This window comes from Pipistrellus kuhlii, unplaced genomic scaffold (genome assembly GCF_014108245.1).
Source record: "Pipistrellus kuhlii isolate mPipKuh1 unplaced genomic scaffold, mPipKuh1.p scaffold_m20_p_10, whole genome shotgun sequence".
NCBI lineage: Eukaryota > Metazoa > Chordata > Mammalia > Chiroptera > Vespertilionidae > Pipistrellus > Pipistrellus kuhlii.
In genome coordinates, this window is record NW_023425405.1 from 55910021 (window position 1) to 55926728 (window position 16708).

Genomic DNA, 16708 nt, shown 5'->3' on the forward strand with positions numbered 1-16708 from the left:
GACAGTCATCAACAAATCAACAAACTGGTGAGGATGAGGAGAAAAATAAACCCTTGCACTAGAGTTCTTGGCTCTGAATTCTTTCTTTGCCAAACTCAAGAAACTGAAAGCCGAAATCACCAGTAACAAAACCAATTTGAAGTGAAGCATGGTGTAGGAAAGAGAAAGGATTTAACGTTATAGAACTCCTATGTGCAAGATGCATGTATTTATCTGGTCTCATTTAAGCCTCACAGTGATGCAATCTGGTAGGCTTTATTGTTTCCAATTTTGAAGATAAAAATACTGAAACTCAGGAGAGTTAAATAATTTCTTCCAAAGTTTTATGCTAATAGGTGGTTAAAATAAGAAGAGATTTACACCCAGGTCTTCTCGTGCAAATGTGAATACACTTTGCATTATATTAGATTGCCTCTCAAGTTATTAAGGAGCAGATATATTTAGTTTAGCCTGAGGATGACATCTAGAGTATGTGCTATTTGAGTAGTTAATGAGAAGTGCGTCAAAGCAGATAAGAGATGGCAAGATAGTCATAAACTTCCCACCTCACTACATCCTGTGGGCCTTCCCCTCTGACCTTTTATTCTCTCCTATAATATTCATTCAGTAAATATTTATTAAATTCTTGTTATGTGCCAAGCTATGTTCTATACCCTGGTCCTAGAGTAGTGAATAAAACAAAGTTTCTATCTCCAAGGATATTTCATTCTCTAAATATTTTATGTGACATGGGGAGAAAACAGAATATTTCAAATTTAGAGAGCTCAGATTAAAGTTATGACTTCATCATAGTCTAGCTGAGGACTTTGGAGAAGGAACACATTTAAACTTTCTGAATCTCAATTTCTATATTTGGGATAGGAATACCCATCTCACCAAAATATGATATTGTGAGGCCCAAATAAGATGAAAATAGTTTGAACCATGAAGCACTAGATACTGTGTTTATTTAAATCTAATATGCCATTGATTTTAATAAACACTATTCTTTTATGTTCCACTGAGAAAAAAAATCCACCAATTATGATATGCCATTGATTATAAAGCCCATTCTGATTTCAGAATACCAAAATGTGAGGGAAAATTATGTATCTTAGTTAAAATATGGTATAAGAGTGCTATTATTAACATTCTGTATGGTGCATGGCATATGGTACATGTTCAGAGAGGAATGGCTTTAGCAAGATACATTAAAGTGGATCAATAAGACAAGTGATAGAATATTTCTTATAGATATTCAAGGGTCTATCTGTCCAGAGTTTCACTATAAAAAATTTTAAGTACCTAGAAAAGATGAAATAATTTTATAATTAACACTCATATACCCACCATCTGGATTCCATAGTTAACCTTTTCCTGTATTTTCATTATTAGATCATTATATCAATTATTTTTTTATACATTTCAAAGTAAATTGCAAAAATCTATACACTTTACTCCTATACATTTTAATATGCACATCATTAAAGTTCAATATTTGGTTATATTTTTGTTTTTTTGAGGTAAATTTTACATTTAACAAAGTGTACATACCTCACATGTAACATTCAATTGTGTAACACAAATCCTTATCAAGATACAGAATATTACCATCAACCTAGCAAGTTCCTTCATGGTTCTTATTCCTTCCCCACAACTTCAGAGGCAACTACTGTTCTGATTTTTTCCCCCCCGCTCCATAATTAGTTTTGCCTATTTTAGAACTTCATATAAATGGAGTCACACATGTACTCATATAATCTTTTACTCAGCATAATGTTTTAAAGATTTATCCACACTCCTATGTGTTTCAGAATTTGTTCTTTATTTTGTTGGTGAGTATTCTATTGTATGAATATTCCTCAGTTTGTTGAGCAATCAGAGCTGCCATGAGTGTTTTGTATAAGTCTCTTTGTGGTAATAATGCTCTCAGAGCTCTTGGCTACATACCTAGGAGTGGAATTTCTGGGCCAGAGGGTAGTGCATGTTTAGTTTTACTAGAAACTGTCAGACCTTTTCCCAAAGTGATTGTTATCATCAACCACTGTGTATGAGAGTGTAGGTTGTTCTGTGTCCTCCAAACATTTAATGCCGTCAGTCTGTTTTAAATTTTAGCCACTCATGTGGGTAACAGTACCTCATTGTTGCGTTAATTTGTAGCTCTCTTCCTTTGTGAAATGTCTGTTCAGGTGAATCCACATTGAGGTGTGTGTTTTTGTTGTTTTTTTTAAATTCTTGAGATAGGGGAGTTCTTTACATTTTCTAGATACTAATTTTTTGTCAGATATGTTTGTCAAATATTGTATATCAGTTTGTGGATTTCTTCTGTGTTTCATGAACATTTGTTTTTTTATGAGCAAGAGATTTACATTTTGGTATAATCTGATTATTCAATTTTGAAATGGTAATTGCTCCTTTTATCCTAAGAAGCTGTTGCTTACTCTAAGTTGTGAAGATTCCTTTTCTTTTTATTCCAAAAGACTTATGTTTTCATTTTTACATTTAGGCCTGTGATCCCCCTTAAATTATCATGGGAAGTAGGGGGTCATGGTTCATAGTTTTTCCATTTGGGTACCCAGTTCTAGTACCTAGTCTATTTATAAATGTATCATATACATTTTTTGTAAGATCCCTCAGATGTTTTTTGGAAGAAGCAATAAATGGATTCTGCCTAATGGCTAGAGCAGTGTTTTTCAACCTTTTTTGGGCAAAGGCACACTTGTTTCATGAAAAAAATCACGAGGCACACCACATTAGAAAATGTTAAAAAATTTAACTCTGTGCCTATATTGACTATATATAAAGTAATTCTCTTGAATAGGAATCAAATAAACACAAAGAAAGTATTTTATAATTACTTTATTATGAAATATTAAGTAAACAAAATAGTGAAAAATTATAAAATTCTTGTCTTGTCTGCACCTACGGCACACCAGGGAACATGTGCTGCGGAACAGCGGTTGAAAAACGCTGGGCTAGAGGATGGCCTCATGGGTCCCTTTGAGCACTGTGATGAGTAACATTCCCTCAGCATAGCCTTGTCCAAATGCGATCCCCTCCCTCCCAGGAAAAAGTGCTATGTTCCCTTTCGCCTTGGCCTTGTTATTCACATCACTGCCTCTCAGAAGTGGGAGAGGCCGCTGTGTACTCCCTTGCCTGGGATGGTTAGCTTGCTCCTACCTGGTATTTGGGGATGGAGATGAGGCAGGAAGAGGCTTAGGATTGCTGGGTAAGGGGAGCGGGGAGAGGAAGAAGGGTCTGGAGCAATCTCTGTGGGTGTCTATAGGCCTCCAGAACTCATCTTTTTGAAGGTAGAGATGTTAGACTCTAATGCACTTTGGAGACAGAGCAAAGCTGTGCTCTCACTCTTTTGGTAAATTTGGTTTCTCATTTCTGAATGGGTACCAGTGGCTAAGAGGAGCCTTTCCTTTATCCCCTTCTAAACTATTTTTTTTCTATTTTTCTCCCCTTCGCTCAGCAAAGAGCTTTGGAAACAGATGTTTATATATGTGTGTATGTATGAGGTATGTACTTAATATATTTACTTATATATTTTCATAAAAGTAGTATAAATTCCTTGTTGAAAACCTTGCTAGTACAAATAATGTATAAAGAAGAAAGCACAAACTAGCTATAATCTAACACCCCGAGGTAAGCCATGGTGACATATTTTGTCAGCTTGGATTTTGAGTCTGTGCTCTGTCTCTTACCAGCATGATACCTGTTTGAGTGTCTTCCCCACCTGGGAAATGGGGAAGCCTCCTTCATGGACAAGCTGAAAAAAATCAAAGAAGATATACGTAAAAGATTTGGCAAATAATAGATCCTTAATATATATATATATATATATATATATATATATATATATATATATATATTCACTAAGTGATGCTATTCAAGGGTGTAGGAAGTAAGTGGGTGGCAGGAAGAAAATCTCAGTTCCTCCCTCCTCCCCATTTTAAGTTTTGTTATTAAATTAAATACCTTTAAAGCAGGCAAAACTAGAGGAACAGGAAACAGAACAGTGGTTGCCAGGAGCTCTGGGTGAGGGAGGAACTGATTACCAAGGGGCCAGAGGGCACCTGGGGATGATGACACTGTTCTGTATCTTTGGTAGCTACCCAACTGGATGTGATGTTTCAAATGCGTTGAGCTCCCCACTAAGAGGGTGCGTTTTATTGTGGAAGTTATACTCCTGTAAACCTAACTTAAAAAAATACTCTTTAAACCATCATCTTCGAGCCTTCATTAAGATTGGCCTTTTCTCTCCTTTCAGGCTTCCTTCTCCAGTTCACTTCTTCTCTAGCCACTTCCTGATGGTGGTCTGAAAGGGTGTTCATTGTCATACTGGATTCTTTGTTCCTCGCCTCCCAACCCGGCTGCATATTTTATTTCCCTCTTTTGAATTGACACTCTGTTGAGCTGGGCTCAGCTGCGCTTCACAAACAAAATGTATGGCTGTTTCACTTGCTCTTTTTGTGCCAGTAGATGTCTGATCAGGGCAACGTGTTCATTATACCGAATGAGATAACAGAAAAGCTGATCCAGGGTCCTTGTGGCAGTGGTTGAACAGAAATCCTTTAAAATTCTCTAGATTGTTCTTTCTGCTCTGAGCAAAGGACTTGGAACAGTTTTTGTGCTGGAAAAACCAGCATCACCCAAGGTCACAGTGGAACTCGTTATAGCTACTTGACGTAGCTCCTTTAAAGCAGACACAGTTATTTTGAGGTATATGCTGATTACCTATGCTGAACTTTCCAGGTCGGTCTGGATTTCAAGTAGTTCATGCCGAGTCTCTCTAGGACACTCATATTCTGTAGAATAGACAGAGTGTCTTGATTTGGGCTCATAAATACAGTTGTCAAACTCAGAAGTTAGATACATGCATTCATTCTTTATTTTTCATTTCTGTAAGTATTTAATGAGCACTTACTATTGAGTGCCAGGCTCCTGGGTAGGCTCTGGAGAAACAGGTAAGTAAAATCATCCTTGAGAAGCTAGTGCTGTGCAGTCTGGAGGTTGGATAGACTAACAAATGCATTTAGTTTCTCCAGAGAGCAACTACACAAAAGGAAAGGCAGAGGCTAGGTAGTTCATGTGCGATGTAGCTTATTGAGACAGATTTTAAGCTGTATAGTATATATTTAAATTGCATAAATTATATAGTCTTGTTTTCCAACACCAGTATTAGCACGAATTTCATTATATGACGAATTATATAATGCATCCACATATATAATATTGCATATATTATACTTACGTATTTTTCATAGGCAAGCTTGTGCTCTATACCCAGTGTTTTCACTGGTATAACTTTTGGATAGAAATCTTCCCCTGACTGGCTTGACTACATTGCAGTTACTTCCAATAATAACTGTAGTATATACTTATATATTTTCATAAAAGTAGTATAAATTCATTGTGTCCTGTGTTCTGTCAGGTCAGTGGTCTGCAAACTCATTAGTAAACTGAGCCAAATACCAACAGTACAACAATTGAAATTTCTTTTGAGAGCCACATTTTTTCAACGTAAACTTCTTCTAACGTCACTTCTTCAAAATAGTTTCGCCCAGGCTGTGGTATTTTGTGAAAGAGCCACACTCAAGGGGCCAAAGAGCAGCATGTGGCTCGTGAGCCGCAGTTTGCCGACCACGGTGCCAGGTAATTTGCAACACTTTCTTTTGCTCATTCAGCGCAGCGGAGGACGCATCGCTCTCCCTGTTTCACAGGCTGGGTGGAAAGTGGGTGCTAGAGAGAGTGTGTGGCCCCGGGTGTGCCTGGCAGACAGGAGGTGGAGGGAGATGTGATCTGACCGCCTGACTGGGGCCTGTGCTGTCTTCCAAGCACACAGCCCTTCATTGTTGGGGTGCTTTTAACTGCCTATCGGGCACCCATTTACTCAGATCTCCGTGGCTACCGGAAAGGAGGGTGAGAAAGGGGAAGTCACTCGGATGCAGCCCCGGTAACCCAATATTCTCACTGCAGCCCGAGCAATCTGTAAAATGCCATTTGCACGATTTCTCTTTCCTCCTCAGAACCTTCTGCAGCTCCCACTGGTTTCAGGTCCACCAGCCTGTTGCTATCATTCCAGCCCCGACCTCCCGGGGAGCTGCCCCAGCCACCGAACCTTTTTATTTTTTCTCCGCCTACAGCTCTGCCTGTCCTGGGCCCTTGTCCTGCAGCTCCTTTTGCTTAGAAAATTCCGACTATCCCTCCCCCTTCTCATCCACTGGTTAGCACTGCTTCTGGTTCTCAGTGCCCGGGCCCCTTCTGACACCTGTCCTACCTGCCAGCCCTCCTGCATACGCCCTGCCCTCGCAGGCACCTGCACCACCCTTCCTGGAGGCCACCATCAGGCTGTCTTTGACAGACGGATGCAGTCGGAATCTGTGACCCTGGCTCCCCCAGCAGACAGCTTCTGTTCATCTCCACTCATCGTTAGCTTAGTCCCATAACTAACTGCTGGGAGAATGAATCCTTGCGTCTTTCCTGTCACCTCCACTCGTTTAGGACCCCTCCTCCCGTACCCTTAGCAGGACCTGGATTTTTCCTTGCTAGCCCAGTAACTACAGACTTGGCTGATGGCTAGGTTATGTGTCTCTTCCCCCGAGGGCCCATAAAAGTAGGGTTGGTGCTCACTTGTGAGCTTAGCAGTGCCCACCTAGAGTATGTGCTCAGTACAGTTTTGTACTGAGGACAAGCTTGGGGCCTATTTACTCAAAAAGAAGTGATTCCATGTCTTAGTGTTAAGGCTATATGAAGTGGCTCATTCTCTACTAATTCAAATTTGTATGCATTTAATAAATTACCTAGTAATGCCATGAGCAGCTTCCAAGCGGAACCCTGAATACTGGCCTGAAGCCCCTTCCTCAGCTGGGACGGCTCTCTGGCCAGTGAAATTCAAGTCCCTCTGTTCTAGGCAGAGGCAGATCATCCATGGGAGTCTTATGCTTCAGGAGCCTTCACCTGTAACACCACCCAGGGCCTGGGAGAGGTCTAGCAATTGTGCACAGGATCATGGGTTCTAGTAAAATTAGCAATAGAGATTTAAAATTACAACCAGTCAAGGCCCTGTCTCTCTCTTCTCTGATGTCCCTTCTGTCACTTGGTTAGGGGGACTAGACTGGCCATGGTATCTTAGGGCTCTCTCTATGGGAAAGTTGAGCTGGGGACACATTGAGTTAAGCTTTAATGGGATGCAGTCATGTGATTTTTTAGACATTTCTATCTAGTTAAGTCATGGCTGGTAGTCCTATTGCCAGAGTGGCTTCTGGGAATACCTCTCCTGCCCTCTGTGACAATTTACCCCAAGTTGTGACACCAGGTGGCGGCTAGTATCAATGAGGTTCCTTCTTAGAATCTTTTGCTTTGATGCTGAAGGTTGTGGGGTTGCTGGCATGGTTTGCCTATACTTCCTGACTTCCTGCAAATGGCCTTTTGATCTTTGCTCTCCTGGTCTATCCAGTGATTGTGTCAGTCTCGACCTCCCTTTCTCAGCAACCTTTCAGGAAACCCCTGAAACACCAAGAGGGGCTCCCCTTTCTGGCTGAACTCTGGGCAGGCTATTCTGCTGTGGCATCAGTGCAACCCTCTTGCAAAGCCCTCTCTTGGGCACCTTCCGTTCCTGCCTCCCTCATCCTTCTGAAGTGCCCTGTGGAATCAACAAGCCCAGAGGTACACTGCTCTCCCCCCAGGACTCAAGACAAACCCGCAGGACTGTGCCCTGGAAGAACAGACCATTCATAAGAGTAAAGAAGGGCAGACAGAAGACTGAGCAGGAGGCAGAGAAAGAGGGAAAGGGCAAGAAGATTAGGAGCAGAGTGGTAGGAAGACAGTGATGATGGCAGTGGACGGATGGCTGAGAAAGTTGCAGGAAAGAACCAAGCAGAGGTTTTCCTTGCCAGATCTTCCCTCTGTAGATTCAGGCCACAGAATTGGTTCATGTCAGGCACCACATCAAGGATGTCCCATACTTCATCTTTCACCTTGCTCCCTGCAGTGGTTTCCACACTGGTTTCCTAGTAACCTCCCTCACCTTTCTAAGCCTGTCCTCAACCCAGCAGCTCAGTGATCCCATTCAAATGTGAGTCAGAGATGCCACTCCCTGGCTCTTCCACTCTCTGACCTCATTTCCCTGCACAGTTCCCCACCCTCCCATGCAGACGCACTGTTCCTCAAACATACTTGATCTGCTCCTGCCTCAGAGTGTCCCTCTGTCTGGAAGGCTGCCCCTCTGCATGTACACTTACTGCTACATCACAATCACCCAGTCACCTCCTCACTCGGGCTGCTCTGGTCGGTCCATCTAAAACAGCAACCCTGCCAACACTGCCTAGCCCCTTTCCTTTCTAACATAATATACTAGTATAATCTATTTGTTCATTTTTGTCTATCTCCTTCCACTGGAATGTAGTTCTACGTGAGGACAGGAATCTGTTCCCTGTTATATCTCTCTTTTCAAGAATAGTGCCTTGCACTTGGTAGGAGTATATCTGATGTTGGTTGAAAGAATGACCTCTGTAGAATGACCACAATCTGTAGAGGATAAATGTTGGGCTTAGCAGTGTAAAATAACTTGCCCAAGATCATGTGGCCAAATGAAAGGCCACAAGTTGAACCAGTATTCGTCAGCACTCTGCTGTAACAAGGTCTTCCTCTTGCTACGAGCTACTGAAGCCAGTACAAGGAAATAATTTCTCACGTCAGCCTTCCTTTACGGTTAACCAGACCTTCAGGCCTTCAGATGACCTTCCTGAGTTGCAAGGTGAGAGTATTGACAGAAAGAGATAGAGATCAGAATTGCAGTGCATGTGCTATGTGGGGAAGTGAAGGGACAGGTCTGAGTCCACTTGGTTAAAAATAGGAACAATTACTTGTTGAGTACAGCCTTTGCTGGGTGTGTTGGCCTGTGCAAAGGGGCTGTCCCCTCAGGGCAGGATCACTGCAGGCCAGCCAAAACCTGCGTGGGGCACCCCCAATGCTAGGGCACCCAAAGGATGAGAAAAACATTATGTGGGTAATGGTCGGCTCTTTGATAGTCGCAAAAACATAAAAGGAGGTGTGTGGGAAGAGATGAGACTTTACTGGACTCCCTAAGAGGCATTTGTGGGCACGGCTTTCATATTAAAGTACACATGGGAAACAATATACGGATGATGTAGACTTGCACACCTGAAATCTATATACTTTTCGTAACCAATGCCATCCCAATAAATTCAATCAAAAACTACGAGTGGGGATCATCATCACCTTTTCGGTCTCAGAAGGTCCATCTGGATCTGCTGATCCTGATCATGGGACCAGCGGACTCATTTTACCTGTCACTTTAAAAAAAATGTTAAGTATGTGTGGTTTCCATTGCACAATGGGAGGTAGGTAGGGCAAGAACGGTTGCTTTGTAAATCCTTGAGGAATAACACTGGTGTTTCAGGCAAGGTTGGTTAATGCTGCTGTTTTAAAATTGGAGTTGTGGCTACTAGTCCTCCTTCTTCACCTTCTCTGATGCCACCCTTGTGCAGCCTTCTCTCTACCCACACCTGAGCTCCCCTCCCCCAGCAACAACTCACTCCTCATCCATGCCACCGATCTCATTATATTTACCACATTGCAGCATAATCATCTGAATCGCTCCTGATCCCCCGAGAGAATGAGAACTCCTGGAGGCCCAGGCTCGTTCATTAATGCACTTTACTCATCTTTGCATCTAGTACATGCTGAAGGTTTCATAGTTTTGCCAAAGGCCATTAAATCCAGATTCTGGACAACAGAGGAACAGATGGAGAACTACACCACTGATACAAGGCTGGACTTGGCGTTTGAAGCCTGGGCCCCAGGATAATCTTCTTGGCCCAGACATGATGGCCTCCAAACCATGTTGGTCTGAGGGTCTGATGGAGGTCTGGGTCCTGGGAGGGGAGTTCGGACCAGAGAGAGAGGTCTGGGTTTCTAGGGACATTTAGACCCTCAACAGGACATTGGGTTATGGAATAGTTGTCTGGGTTGTGCTTAGAAATCTAGTACCTGATATACCACTGTGTTCGGTGTTTGTGGACTGGGACCCAGATTGGCATTCTCGGCCCTGCCATAAAGGTCTGGGACCCCATGTAGGTCTGGGTGATGCGAGAGAGGTGTGGTCACTAGGGGGCGCTATGGGCCCAGGTGGAAGGTTTGGGTGAAGGGCAGGACCTTGGGATCAGGAAATGGTGGTCTGGACTAACCTGGATATGTAGACACCAAGAAATGGATAGGCAATGGGTTCTTGTCTCGTGCCCTGAGTGGCCTTCTGATCCTTGTCATAGAAGTCCGGGACCCACATGTTGGTCTAAGCCCCTCTATGGAGGTCTGGGTCCTAGGAGGGCATTTCGGGCCAGGGAGGAAGGTCTGGGCCCCGAATGGAGATCTGGGTCCTGGGAGGGCCTTTGGGGAAAGGGTAAGGTGACCAGATTTTAACATTGGTAAAGCGAGACACCATTAATGGGGGTGTGGGGGGAGGTGGGAGGAGGAAGAGAGGGAAATGGGGGGAGGGGGGTTCTTGATTAAAAATTTGGTCTATATGGAGCCGTTCCCTAGCTTGTCATTCATTCTTTCCAAAAATTGGGACCTTTTTAAAATGTCGCGAGACTCGGGAAAATTATTAAAAATCGGGACTGTCCCGCCAGAAGTGGGACTTCTGGTCACCTTAGGAAAGGGCGGGACCTTGAAGGCAGTCTGCTGCCTCACCTGGACATCTGGGTTATGGAAATGGTGGTCTGGGTTACAAATTGAGAAGTACACCCCCGATACAAGTCTGGATTCTGTCTTTGAGGCCTGGGCCCTGGGATAACATTCTCAGTCCGGCAATGATAGTCTAGGTCTCAGTGGTAGGTGTGAGCCCCAGGTGGAGCTCTGGGTCCTCTGAGGAAATTCTGAGCCTCAGGGGCAGTCTGGTACCTCACCTGAGCATCTGGGTTATGGAATAGTTGTTGGGGTTACGCATAGAGATCTAGTCCCCTGATACAACTCTGTGTTCCAGGTTGGTGGCCTCAGCCCCAAGTGGGCCTACTAAGCCCTGCCATGAAAGTCTGGTACCCGGATGTAGATCTGGGTGCTCATGCATGGTGTGGTCACTAGGGGGCGCTATGGGCCCAGGTGGGAGGTTTGGGTGAAGGGCAGGACCTCGGGATCAGGAAATGGTGGTCTGGACTAGACTGGATATGTAGACACCAAGAAATGGATAGGCAATGGGTTCTTGTCTCGTGCCCTGAGTGGCCTTCCGGTGCTTGTCATAGAAATCCGGGACCCACATGTTGGTCTGAGCCCTCTATGGAGGTCTGGGTCCTAGGAGGGCATTTCGGGCCAGGGAGGAAGGTCTGGGCCCCAGGGCGTTCTGGTACCTCACCTGCACATCTACGATATGGAATGGGGGTCTGGGCTACAGATGGAGAACTACAACCCTGATACAAGACTAGATTTTGTGTTTGAGGCCTGGGCCCCGGGATAATCTTCTCGGCCCCACCATGATGCCCACAGACCCAGATGTTGGTCTGAACACCTGATAGAGATCTGGATTCTGGGAGGACAATATGGGCCAGGGACGGAGGGGGCCATCTAGTTACTCAATTGGACATCTGCATTATTGAATAGTTGTCTGGGTTATGCTCATAGATCTAGTCCCATGATACATCACTGTGTTCTGTGCTTCAATGAAAAGGTGTCCTTTGGCGCATCCCTCTATAAGCCAGGCCAGGTGCTTAGAATCTACGAACAGGTTGTATGGATCAATTGCTTCTAGATCCCCTCCTTTCTCCCCAGAACTTCTCTGCAGGGCGGCTGGTACTCAACTGTCTTCCAACGCCTCCCACACCATGCCCCATGAAGCAAAAGATGTCAAGAAATAGGCGTTTGTCATTTGGGCCGCTAGGGCCTCCCCCATCACTTCTCTGCCTTTTGGTTCCTCATTTTGCGGAAGTCATGAGTTGAAATCTGAATTCTCTGAGGTCTAAAATCTCTGATTCCTTGACCATGACTCTGCCTTCTTCCCACTCCCTGCTGGGCAGGCCTGGCCTGGCTGCCTTGGAAGCAGACCTGCAGCCACACCTGTCCTCTGAGCTACCACTGTGACCTGCCTTTCCTTCTGCTGGGAGTGCATTTCTCCTGCACACCCCTCCCTGCGGCCACCTCCCTCTGTGCTCCGCTGCTGCACCCAATTCAGTGAGTCAAGCTGTTCTCCACGGCATTTTAGGTAGATTTCATCCCTGTGAAAGCGATGTGATACATTTAGAACACTGCATACATCCTGATGCTATTTATGTATTTTATTTTAAACTGCACCTGCTGGGGGTTTTTCTGTTTGCTCTCAGATCTATTCTCTGCCACCCTCCATCTGGGCTTTGCATCCCTGGGAGCTGTTTTCCTAGATGCCCTTACAGAACTGGCTTGTGGTGGAACACTGAGAACGAGAGGAGGGGAGAAGCCAGGCTATTTCTCCCCTCTCCGCTTCAGATGGTGTCAAGAGCATCTTGTCCATGTCCCCAGCCCCTCCTGTACAGCGTCAGGAAGGGGGCTCCAGTAACACCTTCTCCTTCATCCCTTGAGCCTCAGGTTAATGGTGGGCCATCTCTGGCCTCTCACCCCGTCCATCACCTGTATTAACTCCCTCTGCAGGATCTATCACTGCTTCTGCCTTCTGACTAGACTCCCACTAAAACACTCTGAATGTGTTACACCTTTTTAAAAGTAGCTTGATTGTGGCATAATTTACATATATAAGACCATCGCTTTCATATTTATGTGTATGTGTTGTTAGAATATTTTAGAGATCATTTACTTATTGCTTATATAATATTGAAACAATATTTATAGCAGCCTTGGCCAGTGGTTCTCAGAGGTATGGGCAGTGGCCTGTGAACCTAAGGGTCATAGGTTCAATTTCCAGTCAAGGGCATGTACCTGGGTTGTAGGTTCGATTGGTATGCAGGAAGCAACTAATCAATGCCCTTCTCTCACACTGATGTTCCTCCCTCTCTCCCTCTCTCCCTCTCTCCTTCTCTTTCTCTCTCTCCCTCCCTCCCTCCCTCCTTCCCACTCTCTCTAAAAATCAATGAAAAAAATATCCTCAGGTGAGGATTAAGAACAAAAATAAAATATTTATTGCAGAAATGGGACAAATGAGGCGAAACATCAAGTGCGTTAGCCAAAGCCTTAGGCCATGTAGGGAAAGCTCTGCAGATGTCATTAACATTCGTTCATGCAACACGTACTTTTTATTTACCACGTGCCAGGCACCGAGGGCCCATTGGTGAACAACATGGGCACGATCCTTGTCCATTACCTACAGTGATTCAGTACACAATTATTTCAGTTTTAACTAATGGTACGCTTGAGTAGGTAAAGAGGGCAAAGGAGTCAGGGTCAGGGTCACGGAGGAGCCAAGCTGCTGGAGAAGGCGACCTGGAGCTCCTTGGCACCGCCTTTGTACTCCCGCTAGGACAGGCTGCAGACTTCCTGCAGCGTTTCCCACTCCCTCACTCGGCAACCCCACCAGAACTGAAAATTAAATCCTTTTTGTGGAAGGACAGGGGTTTTGGAACAGGTGATCTCAGCCTTGCGTGTGCAGTGTCACAGAAGCTGGGAAACACTACAGTAGAAGACGGATCCTCACGTGCTCGTCACTGTCGTGCAGCTGGGCCTCTGATGAATCCATGAAACCTCGTGGGTTTCACTGGGAAGTTTACATGCAAGAACAAACGAGAGAGAGAGAGAGAGAGAGAGAGAGAGAGAGAGAGAGAGAGAGAGAGAGAGAGAGAGAGAGAGAGAGAGAGAGATTGGAGAGCTCTCTGCTGGACACGTCACAGGCGGACATCCAGGGAAGGGCACCTGCCCCTGATACTCTCCTCTAGGGCAAGAGTGAGAAAGAGGTGGCTGGTGGGATGGAGTTAGACTTCTTGGAATCATCCAGTCTGGAGCTGAATGTTAGCTTTTTACAGTATCTCCCTGGCACAGCAGCTGTCCAGCACCCGAGGTTCTTGGGTCCTATGGAAGGGAGACACGTGTCCCTTGCGAAGTTTGGGTGCAACACCCCTGGAGGGAGGGTGAGGAACCAGGTCCCGGCTGGGTTGTTGTCCAGAATGATTTATCTATGTCAGTTTTGGACAATCCTGACTGTGGGCCCATGAGTCCCATTCACCTTTACACCCCAGCACTGAGCACACAACCGCACAGGATAGGTCTCTGAGCAGTGCTGCTGGTTTAATGAGCAAATGCACTTCCGAGCCAACTGAAACAGCTCACTTTGTTCTAGCCGATGAAATGAGGGAGGCTGGTAATAGATGCTGTTGCCCACATTTCACGACCCTGTGGAAGTGAGGTGCATGCTCTGCCTGGGCTCTGGAGGACCAGTCGTGCCAGGACAGGGCCCCCGGCTCCCGGCTCCCAGCTCCATGAGAAGGCCCCTGGCTCCAGGATGGGGCTCAGGCTCCAGGAGGAGGCCCCAGGCTCCAGAACAGGGCTTCTGGCAAGGTTTGCCTCTACAGGTTGCTCCCATTCCTTGCAGCCCCAGCCAAGAGGCAAGGTCTCAGATTCGGGACAGTCCACAAGGACACAGAGGCCTGGAATTTCCCATGGCCTCTCCCAGGGCAGTCTTTTCAAATATCCAGTACTTCCACGAATTAGATGCGGAGTTTAATGGGAGGTTAGCCCCTGTTTGTCAGTTTTTAATGAAAATTATTGGAAAAGCTACACCCCTTAAACACTTTTCTCTAGGATAGTATGTTTTATTCCACTTCCCACTGGAAACCCCTTTTAATAGGATTGTCCCCATAGAAGGTTTGTTTTGAAGGACTTTGTTTATAAGCAAACACATTTGTTCCATAATAACGAATTTATTTTCTTAAGAGGAAACTAGAGTCAAGATTTTTTTTTTTTCTAATTAAAAGTCATCCTTGAGGTTTCATTTTGAGTAAACAATTACTTTTGTGTTTCCTGAAAAACTGAAAGCTGCTGGAAGAATTTCCCAAACTGCTAGGCTTCTAGGCTGTAATCCCGGGTTCCAGAACGCCCCAGGCACACGGCACAACATTCACAACAGCCCGCGCGCCTGTTCCCCCTGCTGCCGCCAGCCCACCTCCGCAGGTAATGCGTGCTCAACTCTGGAAGTGGTCCTTCCTGCCTCAAGTTCTCCCAGTCCAGGGGCCCGCTGAGTGGTGGGGTTTTTGTCTGCCAGGCCGGAGAGGCCAGACTTTAGCCCCAGCTTTTTGTTCACATGACATCACACAAGAAATGGTCAACAAGCAAGCTGGCACATTCTGCTCTCCCACTTATGGAGCTGTCCCCTTGAGAGTCAGAATAAGTCACCTGTCTTCCCAGAGGAAGCTTTTCACCCTGGTTGTGCTTGAAGCTGTAACTTTGGGATGGGGGAGCTTTGCAAGCAAGAACGTAATACAGCAGTAGCACTTTTCTAAAAGAAAAAAAGAGAGTTTTTATTACTTTTGTACATTGCCATAGCACTTTTGTAAGGAAATATCAGAATAAATGGGAGTTGAAAACCGGACCTTGGCTGTGTAAGAATAGCGAGAATCTGGTACGCCTTCATTTCCCATTCAGGTCCTCAGTAGACCAGGAAGCAGTTTGCTCAAGTTTCTTTTCTGCATTTAGCTCTCCTGAATGCCCAGCCTCAGTGCCCAGCTCCTGCTGCCAAGGGTCCTGCTGGCGCATTCAGCTGCCGCTCCAGGACCCATCCCCCCCCCCCCCCCCCCAGACCGCCTCACCCCTAGAAGCCTGTCTTCCAGCACAAAACAGGTGGGGGGACATTCCGCCTCTGGAGCCTGGCCCGCATGTCTTGCTACTTCCATTGCCTAATGCCAAGAATGACAAAAATCTTTTGTTTGCTTGGAAGTAGGAAAGACCAGATAGAACTGTGGATAGCAGTGAACTTGCTCGTTGGACAAGATTCCCAGGGCAGCTGTTGTATCTCAGACACTTGGCTCTATTGCTAGGATAGATGAATAGAAACTTTGGACAAATCATTTAAAAAAGCTATGCTTGCTGAAACCGGTTTGGCTCAGTGGATAGAGCATTGGCCTGTGGACTGAAAGGTCCCAGGTTCAATTCCCATCAAGGACAAGTACCTTGGTTGCAGGCACATCCTCAGTGGGGGGTGTGCAGGAGGCAGCTGATTGACGGCTCTCTCTCACCGATGTTTCTAACTCTCTGTCCCTCTCTCTTCCTCTCTGTAAAAAATCAATAAAATATATTTATAAAAAAATAAAAAAATAAAAAAGCTATGCTCCCATGATAACTGTTGAATATATCATGGATCATCTTAAAGGCTGAATATTTGCTAATGTCATAACAAGGAAGTTATTTGCTAACATGATAATGGACTTGGGTGTGTTTACACTTTCAATTCCATTCTATCCTGTTTTCAGTAAAGTCATCAGTATCTGTTGGCAAAAATTTGATGTGACACAGTATTTACAATCTATAGCTACAATTGAGACATAGTTATTATTTTAAAATGTCTTTATTAATATCAGAGAAAAGAAGGGAGAGGAGTAATAGAAACACCAATGATGAGAGAGAATCATTTATCGTTTGCCTCCTGCATACCCCTTACTGAGGATCAAGCCCACAACCCAGGAATTGAAACATGACCTCCTGGTTCATAGGTTGACACTCAACCATCAAGCCACATTGGCCTGGCAGGGTTATGATCTATAAATTATTTATTTATGGATTTAAAGAGAAAGAGGAA

General features: G+C 45.0%; 1 long non-coding RNA gene across 1 annotated transcript; it reads right to left on the reverse strand.

Annotated features, from left to right (window-relative positions):
• Positions 1-14817: 14817 nt before the first annotated feature.
• LOC123651978 lies at positions 14818-15990 on the reverse strand. Its single transcript, XR_006741010.1, has 2 exons — positions 15507-15990; positions 14818-15412 (listed from the first exon to the last, which is right to left on the reverse strand). It is a non-coding gene; the product is annotated as an uncharacterized LOC123651978 (long non-coding RNA).
• Between the last annotated feature and the right edge of the window lie 718 nt (positions 15991-16708).